Genomic DNA, 15681 nt, shown 5'->3' on the forward strand with positions numbered 1-15681 from the left:
CCTCCCCCTCCTCCTCCTCCTCCCCTTCCTCCTCCTCCTCCTCCTCCTCCTCCTTCTTCTTCTTTCTTCTTCTTTTTAGATAGACTCTTGCTCTGTCATCAGGCTGGAGAGCAGTGGCCTGATCTGAGCTCACTGCAACCTCTGCCTCCTGGATTCCCCTGCCTCAGCCTCCCAAGTAGCTGGGACTACAGTCACCTGCCACCACATCCAGTTAATTTTTGTACTCTTAGTAGAGATGGGGTTTCACCATGTTGGCCAGGATGGTCTTGATCTCCAGACCTCATGATCTGACAGCCTTGGCCTTCCAAAGGGCTGGGATTACAGGTGTGAGCCACAGCACCCTGCCTTTCTTTTTTGTTTTTGGAGACAGAATCTCTGTAACTGAGGAGTGCAGTGGTGCGATCTCGGCTCACTGAAACCTCCGCCTCCTGGGTTAAAGCAATTCTCATGCCTCAGAGTCCTGAGTAGCTGGGACTATAGGCATGTGCCACTACGGCTGGCTGATTTTGTATTTTTAGTAGAGATGGGGTTTCACCATGTTGGCCAGGCTGGTCTTGAACTTCTGACCTCAAGTGATCCCCCTGCCTGGGCCTCCCAAAGTGGCTGGTCTTGAACTTTTGACCTCAAGTGATCCCCCTGCCTGGGCCTCCCAAAGTGCTTGGATTACAGGCATGAGCCACCACACCAGGCCGGCTTCTATGGGTTTTAAGAGTGGAAAATTCATGGCTCTCTCTTCTATTTCTCTTCTATTTACAGAGTCACATCCATCCAGCACAATATGAGTTATATTTTCTCCAAATATCATTTCAGAGTTTCAATATTTTAAGGCCATTTTTCCTACTAGCATCTAAATTCACATATGCACAAAAAATCAAATTATTTTTCACAGACCACAAAAGGCATGTAATTAAGTTAGTCTCAAGAGGAGTTTATAGTTTCCCAAGAAAAATATGCAGCCAGGAATAAGTATCAAAAATCCCAGTTGAATCTCATATGTACGTTTTTTATGTAAAAATAAAGTTTTAGATGCAAAATGTCATTTTAAATTTAGTTATTCATATCTTATAGCTTAGATACTGACAAAATTTTAGTCAGTGTAATCAATCCTTAGGGATATAGCGATTTTTAAAAAATTTTTCTTTGCCAACTGGAAAGAAATTGAGTGGTAGAATAATTTTAGAGAAATGAGACAGCCTCCAGGTAAAACTGACTTTTTACCAAAGCTTTATGTGAAGGTGTGTTATGATGATCAGAAAGAGAATCTTCTCACTATCAAAGCAGCAGATTTGAAAGTGTACTTTGATATGGAACATTGTGTGCAAAAAAATATAAAATCACTGAAAGAACCTAAGTTACTAAGCATTTTTAATTAAATTGTCAGGAAAGATTTTCAAATAATAAAAAAGTTATCTCATAAAAATGTCAGACTTATCATATTAACTTCAGATATGTATTATGTTATGAGATATGAAGATTATATAGCACCAAAATGACATTATGCCATTGAAAATATTTCAGTTGGTTTGATTAAAAAGTATGAATTCATGAAATGCACAATCTTAATTTAAAATGACGATTTAAAGAAAACCTCTAAACCTGGGCACATTGCTCTATATCTCAATTTTGTACTGACCCGTATTAAGAAATTGTATGTAGGTGTGGAAAATACCAAGCCAAAGAAAACTCAAAACATGGAAGTTACAAGTCCATTTGTATGGTCTCTATTCATTGAAAAATAACTTTTTTTTTAATCTAAAGATCAAGTTATTAGACTTTGCTTCTTGGATACAACACTATTCTTTCTGGGTAGTCGGGGCTATTTGTCACTTTCAAGTTGAGGTCATGCCATTTTTATTATCTCCATTTCTGATTTAGCAAGTATTTCTCTCCATCTTCTCCTGCATACTTCCTTCCTTTCTTAATTTTCTTATCTTTTTTCATGTTATTGACAAACTCATTAATTAACAATTCTGATTCCACAATCAACGTCTTCCTATTCATTTTCTTCCTAGTCTCTCAAAAACCTGTATTTGCTTTCCTTTATAATTTTTTGATAGAGTATATAATACATTTCCAATTCTTCCCTAGAAGAAATCCCCAGCACACAGCCCACACATAAAACAGCATTTAGTACATATTACTACCAGGATTTGGCTCCATTTATGTGACCATCATCTCTAAGTTTATTTGAAAAGCTAAGTGAATATTTTGGAAAAGAGGTGTTTTTTCAAAAAAAATTACTTAAAGTTCATGAGGATATCACAATAATGTATATAAACAATAATGCTGATGTAAAGAATCCTTAGCTTCAGAAAAACTCAGAATTCCCAAATACATTATAAGCAGTACTTGGTACAAGGAAAGTAGTATACACACATTTTGAAAATATCAAAACAAATGGATAAAAGTGATATTCACAATTATGATTAGAAGGTGCAAATAAATCCTACCTCATTCTATTTTCTACTGAGATTTTATTTCAATATAGTTCAAAGCTAATATTAACCTTCCCACAAGATCCAAAAACTATACCTTTACCAATTTGGTGAACAGAATATTACCACTTGTCTTCCTATTCAAATAAGAAATGAGACATTCCCTCATCACAAGAATGTCTTTATCCCCTTCCTATGATAACTTCAATATCTTAGTCATTCCAAGAGTTTAGGCTTGATTATGAAAAGAAAACTAGAATGTCTTGTCTGTGTGTTTTAGAGGTTTCTGTATTTTTTGCTGTTATTGCTGCTCCCAGCACCATACACATGCCCGCAAAATACCAGGGCTATAGTCTTCTGGCAAAAGCCCGTTACAACCAAGAATCCCCACCATTCTTGATAGCTTGGTTTTGTTGTGATTGTGGTTCTAGGCAAGTAGTGTAGAAAGAACCCTTCTCTGCGAGAAGCAATTTTTATTCTCTTTCATTTAGTGAATTTCAAATCATTTCTCTAGTATAATCAGTGTCACTGCAGCCATGTTAAAAAAAATCACAAGTATTTCCTGCCTCCAGTTTTGCTCTTACATAGCTAGAAGCAGCTTACCTCTGAAATGCCTCCTTAACATGATCTCTCAGCAGCTGAGCAAGAACGAGTGAGTTGTCCCCTTTTGTGGTATCTAAACCTACCTGTATGCACCTGTTTAATCTCCTCCCCACCAAGATTCACAGGAGGCTACTTTTTTCATTCTGATTGCAAAAGAACCTTTGCCACAACAAGAAATCTATACTGACACACTATTTATTCTATAATAATAATATATGGCTGAGTCAAACTGGAGACATTGAGAAAACATTCTGGATTAAAAAAATTAAAAGTTCTACTCACAGAATTAGAAAAACAAAATTATTCTAAAATTTCCATGGAACCAAAGAATCCTGAATATCCAAGAAAATCCTAAGCAAAAAGAACAAAGCTGGAGGCATCAAACTACCCAAATACAAACTATACTACAAGGCTACAATAACCAAAACAGCATGGTACTAGTACAAGAAGAGAAACATAGACCAATGGAACATAATAGAGAACTTGGAAATAAAGCTATAGACCTACAACCATCTGATCTTTGACAAACTTAACAAAAGCAAGTAATGGGGAAAGGATTCCCTATTTAATAAACGGTGCTGGAAGTGCTGGCTAGCCAGAGGCAAAACATTTAAACTGTACCCCTTCTTTACATCATATAAAAAATTCACTCAATATGGATTAAAGACTTAAATGTGAAACCCAAAATTATAAAAACTCTAGAAGAAAACGGAGACAAATTGCCTCAAAAGAAAACATACATGCAGCAAACATATGAAAAAAAGCTCAACTTCACTGATCATTAGAGATGTGCAAATCAAAACCACAATGAAATACCATCTCACACCAGTCATAATGGCCATTATTAAAATGAAACAAACAAACAAACAGATACTGGTGAGGTTGAGGAAGAAAAGGAATGCTTTTACACTGTTGGTGGGAGTGTAAATTAGTTCAACCACTGTGGAAGACAGTTTGGAAATTTCTCAAAGACCTAGAGGCAGAAATACCATTTGACCCAGCAATCCCGTTACTGGGTATATACCCAAAGGAATATAACTCCTTCTATTTTAAAGACACATGCATGTGTATGTTCATTGCAGCACTATTCACAATAGCACAGGCATGGAATGAACCTAAATGTACATTAATGATAGACTGGATAAAGAAAATGTGATACATATACACAATGGAATACTATGCAACCATAAAAAGGAACAAGATCATTTCCTTTGCAGGAGCATGGATGTAGTTAGAAGCCATTATCCTCAGCAAACTAATGGAGGAACAGAAAACCAAACACTGCATGTTCTCACTTATAAGTGAGAGCTGAATGATAACACATGGGCATATGGAAGGGAACACCACACACTAGGGCCTGCAGAGGAGGAGGTTGGGGAGAGGAGAGAATTGGGAAGAATAGTTAATGGATAGTGAGCTTAATACCTAAGTAATGGGATGATTTGTACAGCAAACCACCATGGCAAAAATTTACCTATGTAACAAACGTATACATTTGACACATGTACTCTGGAACTTAAAATAAAAGTTGAAGAAAAAAAATGTTCTGTTCTTATAGCTCCTTAGTGACAGATTTACAAAATTAAAGATAAATAAAAGATGTTTTTTATAGGCAAGGTGTGAACCACAAAAAAAGATGTTTTTATATGTAAATATAGCTATCTGCTGAAAATATTGCCCCTGTTGGTTTGCCACTTGGAACTCAGAGCATTATAGAATAAAAAATATGCTTTAGGCCAAATGGTGTGAGGCCTGACTTTTGGTTTCTGCTTTCTACCAGTGAGCTGTATAATCTTAACCATTTTCTTCAACATCATCTCTAAAATTAGGTTGTTGACATTTATATAACCTAAAACCCTCCAACAACTATTTCCATATAAGAGAGCAAAACCTCACCAAATGTCCAGATATCACTAAATTCTTGTCATTCTTTAAAAAAATACTTGCACACAAACTAGCATTCCATTTCCATAAATATTCACAGGGCACCTGTTTCCAAGGTGTGTTTCTAGGTATGATTAGAGTTGTACAATAGGAGATATCTGAATATTGATGCAGCAATGGAAAATAGACATCTTGTATCCTATTATACTGAATTTAAGGAAGGTAAAGCCACAAGAAAACCATGACACAAGAATCTGCTGTCTTGACTTTTATTCAAATGGTCTTTATAGCAATATCCTCCATGGAACAAAACAAACTCTATCACCTCTGAGAGGAAATGGGGTAGTTGGTATAACATACATTCAGCATACACAAAAATGCCTCTAGGGAAAACATATCAAGCTATACTTTCTATTCATTAATTTATTTCCAGGACTATTTGTTCAAAGAACTATTTTAATGACTGTGGAGATTCCAAAAATATATCAATTTTGGTTGTTCATCTTCAAACACTCAATCTAATAATATAAAAGATATGAAGACAATTAACTAACATTAAGGTCTAATTGTTACACAAATATAAACCAAGTTCTGGGAAAGAGCGGAGATACTTTTCTGAAGAGAAGCTAGTGGAATTCAGTTGGCAAAAGGGGAAATATTGACAGAAATATAGATGAATGCAAAGAAACATTATAGATAAAATGAACATAAAATTAACATTAGATAATTAAGACAAATAAGGATAGAAAAGAAGGAGGAGGAAGAATTCACATTATTCTGGAGATCCATTTTAATTGTACAAAGGGCATCCAATAAACAATACTTGAGCAAATCAGTCTGCAGTAGTAAACAAAGTTTGGATTTTAGAGGTAAGAGTTGGAACGAGGGATGCCAGTTGTTGTACTGTTGCCAAATGCATGTGAAGGCAATGAAAGTCAGTAATGAAGATCCTAAAAATGACCATTGCAATGGGAATATCCAACAATATTCATCAGAAAATAACTTTAAAATGTAGAGAACAGTTTAATTAGTAAATATTTTGATTACTAAAAATAACTGATAACTCTTTTCTATTTCTATGATTCTCTGCATTTTACACATGAAGAAAATAAGAAGAGAGGTTAAATGATTTGTCTTAGATCACACAGTTTGAAAATGGTGATACCATAATTCAAGTTCAGGTTTATTTGATTCCACTTGTCTGTGTTTTTAGCATTTTACTTCACTGTCTCCAAATGAATGAAAAAATAAAAAGAATGAACAAATGACAAATAACGAAAAAAATGTGGAAAGAAAGTGATAGATAAAAAGTAAATGCAAAACCAAAAGTGCTCAGAATTATGGCTGTCCACTGGAAAAAGTCACACAAGCTGAGAGAATAAATAGTCAAGCATATAATATTTTAAAATCTGAGCAAGAAAAGACAAGCCTGTAAATCAGAAAGATGATTTCTAGGCAAGATCAGTGAAAAATTTACCTTTAGTTCCATCAAATTTTCAATGCATTTGTATTTACAGGGCTAAAAATCATTTCATGAGTTCCAGCAAAGAAAAATATAAAATACTTACAAAGAAATGAAAAAATCAACACTTGGTCAGATTTCCTTTGCAGTGCTGAATGACAAAAAATAATAATAATAATGAGAAAAATAATGTCATAAAACAAGCGTCCTATCCATAGTCACATTAAATATCTAGAACTGTGTGCTGCCCTAGTGATAAGTACTAGATAAATGATCATTATCATTCTCAATTCATAGTTAAATTGAGAATGAACACATTCTCAATTAGAACACAGAGACATTCAAAATCCTGCCCATTGATCCAACTATTTAATAAATGGTGGAACCACGGTTTCAAGGTCACCAGCCAGACTCCAAGGCTTTTTCACCATACAACGTTACTCTTGGTCATGGCACTAAGGCTCAAATAGGCAGAAAAAACACAATCATGTTATTAAGTTTCCACACACTGAAAGGAAAATCAAAGACTCAATAAGATGAATGAGCCAAGAGTAACTTTGGTATACACATAAATAAGTTAACTAGATGAGGCAAGTATAAACAGATGTTATAAAATTGAACATAAGCATTGAAAAAATTATTCTTAAATGTAAGATTTTTCCTTTATTGATCTCCATTTCAGAAGGCTTTGAGGTAACCTGAGTTACCAAACCACCAGAGGAATAATTTCTTATTAAAAATCTCAAAAGCACAGGAAATATGAGGGAAGGAGGAAAGGAGGGAGGAAGGGAGGGAAGGAAGGAGGGAGGGAAGAGGGAAGGAAGGGGGGGAGAGGGAGGGAAGGAAGTGGGGGAGAGGGAGGGAAGGAAGGGTCATATTGATTTTACTAACCTATGCCAAAATATGACTGCTTTCCAATTCTAAATTAGATTTTTTAAAACTAAGTAAAATGCAAGGAAAAAATTTTAAAAAATACACCACAATGCTAATGGTTTTTAGAATTATAGGCAGACTTCCAGTTTCCAGGCTGGCATGTAAAATCTTAGAAGTTGCCACTTTGTCCTGACAACAAGTATAAAGCTCAACAAACCAAAAAAGCCAACTTCCTTTTAGATCCCTAGGAGAACTGAGGTCGGAACACAAACCACCGAGCCCAAAATTGGAGAGACCAGCAGGGAACACAGACAATCACAACAGCAACCTCCATGGGAACCAGTTTCTTGGTAGGAAAACATATACTGAAATGGATGAATTTCTAGAGTCTCAGTGTGGACAACTGTGAAAGTGAAAAACTCCCGGAGGATCCAGTCATGTGGGCCACACACACTTTATGAGTTTTACCTCCAGGAGCTTTAACTGGTCTTCCTAGTAAATACCAGGAAAAAAATTCCCTGGTTCTTCTGGCAGCAGGAGAGCAAAAGAAAGTATTTTGAAATATACCAGAGCATTGTGTTCTTTTAAACGAAGTCTGCTTTCAGGAGATATTATTTAACCAGAGCCTAACCTGCTGGGGGTCTAAGTGACCTGGGAGAAGGGAAATACCCCACCTCAGACCGTGTGAACCATCTGTCCCACATAAGGAGGAGGAGACTGAGAGTACATGTGAAGGTCAGTCTAGGGTCACAGGCTTACTAAAAGACTGAGTCTTCATCACAGCACTGCTAATGCTTCCTCTTCCACCAAAACTTACTACCACATTTAAAAAGGCCTAGTTACAGCAATTCCTTTTACTCATTGTACCATGGCTGGCTAACCCAGTGTATTATGTCTGGCTATCCAGAAAAAATTATGAGAAATGTGAAAAGGCAAAAAACTAAATAAAAGAAAAATACAGTTATAAGGCGGAAAGCACTCATTAGAACCAGACTCAGATATTATCAGACCCAGATTTTAAAACAATTTATAATTAATATAAGAGCTGTATTGATGAAATAGCACACAAGAACAGATGAGCAATGTAAGCAGAGTTGAAAAATAATTCTAAGAAAGAACCAAAAAGAAATACTGGAGATAAATAACATTGTAACAAAAATAAGAATTTCTTTGGTGGGTTTTTGAAACTGCACGTGGCTAAGAAAAAGGTCTCCCAAATTAAGGATATATCAAAATGAAGTCCCAAACTAAAAAGCAAACAGAAAAAAAAACAGACCAAAAGAAAAAAAGACAGAATATCCAGGAACTGTGGGCAAGCTACAATAGATGTAAAATGTGCATGAAGGGTATATGAAAAGAAGAAAAGGAAAGGAGAAAAGGAAAAGAGAAAAGGAAAGGAGAGGAAAGGAGAGAGGAGGGGAGGGGAGGGGAGAGGAGGAGAGGGAAGGAAAGGGGAAGGGGAAGGGAAGGGAAGGGGAAGGGAAGGGGAAGGGGAAGGGAAGGGGAAGGGGAAGGGGAAGTAGGAGGAGGAGGCTGATGATGAGGAAGAGGAGGAGGGAGAGAAGAAAGAAAGAAAGAAGAAAGAAAGAAAGAAAGAAAGAAAGAAAGAAAGAAAAGAAAAAAAAAGAAAGAGAGAAAGAAAGAAAGAAAGAAAGAAAGAAAGAAAGAAAGAAAGAAAGAAAGAAAGAAAGAAAGAAAGAGAAAGAAAGAGAAAGAAAGAAAGAAAGATGGAAGAGGAAGGAAGGAAGGAAGGAAGGAAGGAAGGGGCGAAATAAATTTTTGTAGCAATAAAACTGAGAATTTCTTCGAAATAATATTAGACATTAAACCACAGATCCAGAAGTTTAGAGAACACAAGGCAGGATAAATACCAAAAAAGCCCACTTAGATATATGCCTACCATTTTTAACTACAGAAAATTACGGATGAAGAATAAATTCTGAAAGAAGCCAGGAGCAGAGTAGGAAACAACTGACCTATAACCATGGAAATACTATGTAGCTATAAAAAAGAACAAGATCATGTCATTTACAGGAATTATGGATGGAGCTGGAGGCCATTTTCCTCAGCAAACTAACACAGGAACAGAAAACCAAATACTGCATGTTCTCATTTATAAGTGGGAGCTAAATGATGAGAATATATGGACACATATAGAGGGCAACAACACACATTGGGGTCTATTGGACAGTGGAGGAAGGGAGGAGGGAGAGGATCAGGAAAAACAACAAATAAACCACAAATGGGTACTAGTCTTAATGCTTGGGTGATGAAATTATTTGTACGACAAACCCCCATGGCATAAGTTTGCCCATGTAAGAAACCTGCAGTTATACCCCTGAAATTAAAATAAAAGTGAAAATAAAACTACAAAAGGCAAATTTAAAAAGTAGAGGACAAAAAAAGAAACAAAAAATAAGTGCAATAATAGAAAATAGTAACAAAAATTTTAGATATTAATCCAACCATATCAATATTCACTTTGAATGTCACTAATCTAAATGTACCATTTAAAAGACAGAGATTGTCAGAGTGGATGAAATAAATAAGACCTAACTGTATGTTGTCTACCATAAGCCCATTTTAAATATAAAGATGCATGTAGATTAAAAGTAAATGAATGAAGAAAGATATACCATGCTAACACAATAGAAAGTGCAGTTACTAAATTTTGGACAGAGTAGACTGAAGAGCAAGAAAATTTATCAGAGATAAAGAAGTGTGTTACCTGATGTTAAAAGGGTCAATTCTCCAAGAGGACTTAACAAACCTTAATGTGTATGCATTTAACAACAGAGCAACAAATATGTAAAGCTAAAACTACAAGGCAAAATAGATCCACTATTACAGTTGAAAACTTCAATGATGTTTCACCAGAAATGAACGGATCCAGCAGGTAAGAAAATCAGTATGAACATAGTTGGTTAAAAACAACCATAATCAACTGGACATAAAAGACAACTATAAACTCTTTCATCCAGCAAGGGCATAATGTACAATCTCTTCAAACTCACAGGGAACATTCTAGATCACATTCTAGACCACATTCTAGATCATAAAATATAGCTTAACAAATTTAAAATGGTAGAAATTACATGATATCTGCTCTCAAACCACAGTGGAATTAAACTAGAAATTAATAACAAAAGAGGTAACCGGAAAATTCCAAATATTTGGAGATTAAACAATGTACATCAAAATAACACATGGGCCAAAGAAGAAACCTCAAAATAAATTTAAAAATATTTTAAAAAGTGAAAATGAAAACACGATGTATAAAATTGTGGGATGCAGTGAACGCAGTGCTTGGAGGGAAATTTATAGCCTTGAATGCTTATATTAGGGAAAAAAGCAAGATCTAATATCAATCATCTAAGCTTCCACCTTAAGAACTAGAAAAGAGGAACACATTATATTCAAAATAAGCAGAAGAAAAGAAATAATAAAACTTGGATTGAAATCAGTGAAATTGGAAATGGAAAATTAAGACAGAAAATCAATAAAACCAAATCTTTCCAAAATGTTCCACATCACAATCTATTTTACGTCAACTGTTTTTAGGAAAAATAAAATACTTACTATCATTTAGGATGTAACAACGAACATTGCCATTCTGTTGACATGTTGTTGTTCATTTTAGTCTGTATTATTTGTAAGATAAAGCTGTTATTGCTTGATTGATAATAGCACATAGTAAACTTGTCTACATTATGCTACTATGAAAGTTACAAAAGGATTGGACGACTTATCCTGTCATTAACCCTCACTGTCACTTTAAAATTCAATCAATAGAATTTATGATGCAAATAGTTGTGTCTTAAAGTATCACTGCCCAATAATTAACTCTCTAAATTAAACTATCTTTCAATAATTAAGACAAGCAATATCAATAAATTTATCTAACACTATAGAAAAATAAGCTGTTGTAAATTTATAGCAAATACATAATTTTTTAAAATGGGTAAGCATGGAGTACAATCTCCTTTCCTAGAAAATTTGAGTGAATCACATGCAGACATTAGTGTTCATGGATGCTTAGCCTCTTTTTTCCATGTGTTATTTGGAGATAAATATAGGTTGAAATAATATTTCATCTATAAATATTTTAGTGTCAATATATAAACATAAAGGCTTAGAAAAATAAAACCATAACATTATCATATCAAAAATAACAGTAATTAATTCATAATATTATGGTATTCAATCAATGTTAAAACTTTTCAATCAATTTATAAGTAATGTAAATGGCTTTTTGGTTCTTTTATATAGTTTTTTTTTAAATAAAGGCACAATAAATTAATGCTCTGAGGTTTATTAATGTTTCTAATATCTTTTTTAATCTATAGGTTTATTCTCCATCTATTTTTTCTTGCAATTTATTTGTTAAAAATAAAAGTTATTTGTCTTATCCAGGGTCTTATATTCTGTATTTTCTTCACTGAACCTTTGTAATTTAACATACTTATCTATTTCTTGTCAAATAGTAGTTACAGAGATTTGATCAGATCCACTTTCACTCTAAAATAATATATGTACTTCCATGAGGTTGCAAAGAGTAAGTTTGTCATCTTTCTTTTTGTTAGCAGCCATTAATACTGAGTGTCCACAAACATTAGTACATTCAGATAAAATTCTATCAATTTCTTTTTTTTCACTGACTATCTACAATAGTTCTTTAAAGAGAAACTTCCACTCATCTACTTTGATTACCCAATCATGTTTCTTTTAAAAACTCAGATGAATTCTTGATCCTTTCTCTTTATTTACCAGCATCAATAATAATGAAATGATTCCCTAGCATCATCTAACGATGACTAATCTGATTTTTAAAAATAATCACTATGAGCTCATTGATTCAAATATATTTCAAGTATTTTATTTATTTACATATTCTCCCTTTTGATGCTTAAATTGCACCATGTTTAATTACTAGAGTCTCTTCAAGTTTTCCCCCAAGATTTTCTGATATTGCCCAAGAAGTCTGTAGCAGCTTTCTTGATGTCTGCTGACAGTACATTCCTGGTGCACCTGGTTTATTTCCAGCTTTAGGCATTAAATCTACCATTTCTAAAAAAAATACCTGGTTCTATTTAGGGAGAAGTGGAGGACAAAGTATGAACACTATGGGTATGTACTTCTGCTCGGTCGATTACAATTTCTAGGCCTTTCTAGGGTGCAGAGATGGTTAATAGATAAAATATAAGCTCAGAGAAGCATAGGGACCAGAGTTTAACTACTTTGCTAATGTAGAAAATTCCCCAATGTCTACTAACAAGCTAGAACTTGTTAAGTTCAACAAACTTTCAGGATATAAACAAATATGTAAGGATCAATTGTCTTTATACTAACAATAATAAATTAAAAATTAAAATTAATAAAACAATGCCATTTAAAATAGCTGCAAAAATATGACATACAAAAATATGATATATCTATTTAACAGAATAGGCCAGGTATGATGGCCCATGCCTGTAAGGTCAACAATTTGGGAGGCCAAGGAAAGAGGAATGAATTGGTTGGAGTTTGAGACCAGCCTGGGGAACATAGTAAAACCCTCACCTCTACAAAAAAAAAAAAAAAATATATATATATATATATATATATATATATACACACACACATATGAAACTTCCGACTTCTATTTTGAAAACTACAAAACATTGCTGGGAGAAAGTAAAGAAAGTTGAATAAATGGAAATATATTTCATTTTAATTAACTGAAAGAGTAAGTAGTTTTAAAATATTACTTTCCCCTGTAATTGATCTACAGATGCAATATAATTCCAATCACCATCTCAGCATTTTTTCTTTTTTTGGAGAAATTGAAAAGTTGATAGTCTAATTTGTAGAAAAGTAAAAGTAGGCCAGGAGTGGTGGCTCATGCCTGTAATCCCAGCACTTTGGGAGCTAAGGCAGGTGGATTGCTTGAGACCAGTTCAACACCAGCCTAGGCAACATGGCCAAACCTTGTCTCTACAGAAAATACAGAAAGCTATCTGGGTTTGGTGGCACATGCTTGTGGTCCCAGCTACTCCTAAGGCTAAAGTGGGAGGATCACCAAAGCCCAGGGAGATTGAGGCTGTAGTGAGCCATGATCACGTCACTGCACTCCAGTCTGGGTGACAGAGTGAGACCCTGAAAATAAAAAAAGAAGGGAAGTGGAGGGGAGGCAAGGGTAGGTGAGGGGAGGGAAGGCGGAGGGGAGGGGGCAGGGGGACGGGAAGGTGACGGGGATGGGAGGGAATTATTTAGCCAAAACAATTTTGGAAAAGAGAACGATACTAAAAGACTTAGAAGACTTATATTACCAAACTTTGGGATTATTTAGAAAGCTAGAAAATCAAGAGAATATGGTCTTAAGGGAATGATTAGTCAGACAGATAAAGAGAATGTTTTTTGGTTGTTTTTTTTTTTTCCAATAAAAGTGATTTCTATTTCATTAAAATAACCCTTTATAATCATTTCATGGTGGTTGGAAATTACAGAAATTAGGCAGAAAAAAACCCCAAGGGAACAAATACAAGCAGCACAGTTCTTCCCAGCAGTTCTCGCTCTGCTCTCCCACCAGCGGGGGAAGGAAACAGGCAGCCTGCAGCGGGCTGAGCTCCGGTGGGGGCTGAGCCCTGTGGTCCGTGGCTCAGCTCTCCTCGTCCAGGGCCTCCGAGTTGGATGGACGACTCCAGGAATAAATAATTGAATTGGAAAAAAAAAAGAAGCAATGAAAGGATAATCATATGGGGAAAAACAAACCTCAGACTTACTCCAATCATACCAAAAAAAAAAGTCTAATTGGATAATTAGCCAACATGTAAAAGCTAAAGCTTACTTCTAAAAGAAATGTAGTAAAAACTCTTCACAATCTTGAAGCAGTAAAGGTTTCTGGGAAAAGAAATTGGTAAGTCCAATTTCAATAAAATAAATTTTTTCTCTTCCTAAAACATCATTAAGAAAATGAAAAGGCAAGACACATTTGACAGAAAAATGTTTGCAATAAGTATACCTCACAGGGAATGGAGACTAGAATATGTAAGAGTCCTAGAAATAAGAAGGGGAAAAGTCAAACAATACAGTTTTTTAAATAACAATGAGTAAAAACTTTGCAAATATATTTTACTAAAGGAGATACAAGAATAGACAATGAATGCATGAAAATAACATTCTGTACCAGGAAAATAAACATTTAAACTGTAAGGAGTTACCACTGAACACATGCAAGAATGGCTAAATTTAAAAAGGCTGACAATACCAACTGATCAAGAGGATATGGAGCAATGGAATTCTCAAAAATTGATATGTTTCCATTACTGGGTATATATCCAAAGGATTATAAATTGTTCTATTATAAAGACACATGCACACAAATGTTCATTGCAGCACAGTTTACAATACAAAGCCTTGGAACCAACCCAAATGCCCATCAATGATAGACTGGACAGGGAAAATATGGCACATATACACCATGGAATACTATGCAGCCATAAAAAACGATGAGTTTGTGTCCTTTGTAGGGACATAGATGAACCTGGAAACCATAATTCTCAGCAAACTGACACAAGAACAGAAAATCAAACACTGCATGTTCTCACTCATAGGCAGGTGTTGAACAATGAGAACACATGGACACAGGGAGGGGAGCATCACACACTGGGGTCTGTCGGGGGGAACTAGAGGAGGGACAGCAGGGAGTGGGGAACTGGGGAGGGATAACATGGGGAGAAATGCCAGATATAGGTGATGGGGAGGGAGGCAGCAAACCACATTGCCATGTATGTACCTATGCAACAATCTTGCATGTTCATTACATGTACCCCAAAACCTAAAATGCAATAAAATATGTATATATATATAATTGATATGTTAAATTACACAAAACTTTTATAAATGTTTGGCAGCTTTTCTAAAGTTAAATACACATAACCATCATCCAAGAATCTTGGTTCTGAGGTACTTATCCAACCAAAATGAAAACATATGCCTTCCCAAAGACTTTTACATGCTGTTTTTGTTACAATAGCCTGGTAATACATTTTGAAGTCAGGTAGCATGGACTCCAGCTTTGTTCTTTTTGCTAAGGATAACTTTGGCTAGTCAGCTCTTTTTTGGTTCCATATAAATTGTATTATTATATTCTAATTCTGTGAAAAATGATGTTGGGATGTTGGTATTTTGATAAAAATTGCACTGAATCCATAAATTGCTTTGGGACAGTATGACCATTTTAACCACATTGGTTCTTTCAGTCTATAAGCAGAGGATGTCTTCTCATTTGTTTGTATCTTCAATTTCTTTCATCAAGATTATTTTTGATATGTGAGGGCTTATTCCTGTCATTTTATTTATTGCTTTCTAGTTGTTTTGTACATTTTTTCTTTCTCTCTTATTATGTCATTGTGATTTGGTGGTTTTCTATATTGGAAATATCTG

This window comes from Sapajus apella, unplaced genomic scaffold, assembly GCF_009761245.1.
Source record: "Sapajus apella isolate SASKATOON/1434 unplaced genomic scaffold, GSC_monkey_1.0 scaffold105, whole genome shotgun sequence".
NCBI lineage: Eukaryota > Metazoa > Chordata > Mammalia > Primates > Cebidae > Sapajus > Sapajus apella.